This window comes from Stylophora pistillata, chromosome 6 (assembly GCF_964205215.1).
Source record: "Stylophora pistillata chromosome 6, jaStyPist1.2, whole genome shotgun sequence".
Taxonomy (NCBI): Eukaryota; Metazoa; Cnidaria; class Anthozoa; order Scleractinia; family Pocilloporidae; genus Stylophora; species Stylophora pistillata.
Genome location: NC_142524.1, coordinates 8,495,026 through 8,498,406, shown reverse-complemented (window position 1 = coordinate 8,498,406; position 3,381 = coordinate 8,495,026). Strand labels below are relative to the sequence as shown.

The following is a 3,381-nucleotide window of genomic DNA, read 5'->3' as shown; positions in this document are numbered from 1 at the left end:
ATTTTTTGACGTCTGTTTGACTTTGATTTCAATTTTCTTCAATTTCCTTCGGTAAAATTTTCTATTATTCTCCGACCGGGTAGAGTCTGACAAGACGAAACTTTTAAAATCGAAAAAAATAGGGGTTGTCAAGGTAGTTTTTTCGTTTTTAACATTTTTGTTGTTTTTTGGCTGAGCGAAAAACTTGTCTTACAAATTTTTCTGATAAATTCACAGCAAGGAAAGCTAAAAGGGTATAACATCTCTGCCAAATTTCAAGGAATTTCACCGAAGGAAATACGAGAAATCTGAGGGGGAACTTTCTATTTTCTCACCTCAATGACAATCACGTCATCAGAATAGGAACTCGCCAAGATCGCTATTTGAGCATGCGCGAACTTTCGAACCACGCGGTTTTGTCGAGGACGAATGTGTAAACACGGGCGATTATTATCTTTGACGTTTTTGTACAAACTGCTTTTGACCTGAAAATCAGTTGAGAACATACCATAATTCACTATGCTGCAGAGTCCTTGGAAATCTCTTCCAAGTGTTTCAAAATTGCGGAGACTATTCTCGTCGTGTTTGTGACCCTTGGAAGCGATGAGCGACTGGACAATGGCGGTCTCGTCAGAATACACACAAGACCTTTCCGTCCAAATCGTTGGTACAAATTATTTAAATCCTCATATCTTAGGCCACTGCCAGCAATTTTTTCGGCAATGCTTTGCTTTATTGGGCTATCCGCATGACCTGGGTTGTACAGCTTTCCTCGAAAAGACAGGAGTCTCTAAAGACGGTTGTAGAGATATTTCAGGTCTTCGGCGGCGTCCTTGACAGAGATTACAGAACTTCTGTTCACCAGCATTTCATCAGACAAAGCCAACCTAGGCGAAAGCAAGATTCTTCGAAGAGCGATCACGTCCTCTAGGGCGTGGTGGGCATCAAAGGTGGTTTGAAATAAATGTCCGTTAACAGAACTCTGCCCAGGCTTTGGAAATTTACCTTCTGCGTTTTGGATGGAAGAGTGCTTGCTTTTGATCAGTGATTTCATCAGTGTCAGAGTGTCTGCAAACCGGATGGAACTGAGCTCCGCGATAAAATTTTCTCCACCGTTTCGAAGAAGTATTGGAATGTCAAATGTGGCGGCGTTGTGTCCAGCCAAGATTGTGCAAACAGGCTTTGTGGATCGTGTTGAAGCTGAATCGATGCTGGCCCTCAAAAAAGTTAAGAACTGCCTAAGTACTTGCGATAACTCAAAGGCTTCTACTATTCGATTATCTTTGAAAAGTCGGCGGATTCCATTGACACTTTTAACTGTAAGTTTGTTGACCTTTGACGCGTGAGAATCTATGTCTCTGGTTGGTAGAATGTAGCATGAGAATTGTTTACCTGACCTATCCACGGCAGCGAGCTGACATACTTCTGCTGATTTTCCCGTTGAATTTGTCTCGATGTCAAATGAAACAAAGTGATTAAATTTACTGTCATCAAATTTTTCCTTTTGAACTGTGGGTCTCGAAGTGTATTTCGGAACTGCATTTTCGTACTGTTCTAGTTGTTGTTTCGTGACAGCAGCGGTTATATCATAAAGATCAGTGATTGAAAGTTCAGAATTGTTCAACTCCAATGTTGTCGCAGAAGAGTTTAGGTTCAGGCCAATGCCACTTTCATACATGGTACCTTCTTTGCCCTCGTTTTTCGAGGTTTCTGAAATCTGTTGTTTGTGTAATTGTGATCGACGTCGCTTGAATGCAACTGTTGCTTTCCTTTGTTTGTCCTTCGAACTTTTCATGTCCATTTTCGTATTATGGTCTACACAGAAAAGACCTGGCTTTATGTTAAGTGACGCTAGAGTTTGAGGAATGTACCTGTAACCTAAATTTACTTGAGAGACACTGCCGGACACTCGATAATCATTGCTTTCACTTCCCCCGTAAAAGCGAAGTTTGGGGTTCTTCGAGCCCACCACACTGTTCAGAGACTCGTTACATTGAGAATTTGCTGCAGGTGCAAGTTTGTTTATAACAATGTCTGTGCTATATTCATCAAAGAGAGATTTCAGGGCTTATTGAAGGCTATCTCCTTGGAGGTCTTTGCCATAGGGAAGATCTCTGTGACAATAATGAGAAGGGTCTTTCTTGTATCGACACCATGTTTCTCTACAACCAGTATGGTCACCAAATGCATGAGGCACAATGCTTTGAATTGCAGATTTTATGTTTGTAGCATCCCCCTTATTTTGTGCAATACAGTATGTAAAGGATTTGACAACGTAATTTATGACTTTCTGTGACAACACTGAACTGTTGGGGAACTTACTTCATTGGCTCAAGTTGTATAGGCGTGTTGTAAGGGATCTTTTTTTTATGTGAACTGTATCACTCCATTTTTCCACACCATAGGGTACCTTTTGCTTTAGGTGAGATTCAGTCATTGAATCATCATCCCCAGTGTAAATTGAAAATTTGACATTTGATTTAGTTACCTCATTGAAAAGTTCAACTGCAGCTAAAGGCTCCATTGACTTTGAAGAGCCTGAATGATTTCTTCTACAGTCGTGGTGATTTGGTTGTTTTCCTGCCTTTTTAACTTCATCACGGGAGCGGCACATTTTAGTTGTTGTTGTGTAGTCGAGGACCTTACCAGTTGAAAGGCCCATGACTGCAGCATGTCCAGTCTTAGAGTTGAAACCTCGCCCCCGTTTCTGCCACCCCATGTCGTAAGAACAGGCAGTAGGTACCAAATTGTTCTGGTCAGGCTTGTTGCCATTTTCAATTGCCTTCTCTCGTTCAAGGTTTAGGAATTGCTGGCAACTATTTTTTGCTACTAGCTCTATTGCCTTTCCAGCTTCCCTTTCCCGATTTTTAAAAGTTGATGAGTTCAGTGCAGGCACATTGAGGATTGAAAGTAAATCGTTTAAATGGGTGTTGCCCACTCCTGTCTGTAAACAGCCAAGGGCAGCTCTCGTGTTCACATCAGAGGTCAATGGACCGCGTGCAACAGATCTGTGCTCTTTTGATGTTTTAATGGTGTTTTCCGCATTGCATTGGCTGCATATAGCAGTAAACGTGCTTGCCAAGCCACTGTGCTGTTCTTCAAAAACATTGCCAAGAGACAAAGGGCCTAGAAATATTGTAAAATACACTGATACACTGTAAACTAACAGGGAAAAAAGACTCCATCCACAGTATTTGTTATGTTCTTTTATATGATAATGGTGTAAAATATGCTAGGGTGCAGTCAAAAATAGTGAGAATTTACCGTAATTTTAAAATAAGCATTCCTTTAGACCATCTGTAAGGGTTTCTAAGTCCACCAGTCTGGATCCTTGTGGCAGGTTTGCCTTCCTCTTAGCTTTATTCTGCTGATGGAAATCAGGGTTGGAGTCAACAGAACAGG

At 41.3% G+C, this 3,381-nt stretch overlaps 1 pseudogene; it reads right to left on the bottom strand.

The window, feature by feature from the left end:
• Positions 1-496: 496 nt before the first annotated feature.
• On the bottom strand, positions 497-2,899 carry LOC111335712 (uncharacterized; annotated as a pseudogene).
• Positions 2,900-3,381: the final 482 nt, after the last annotated feature.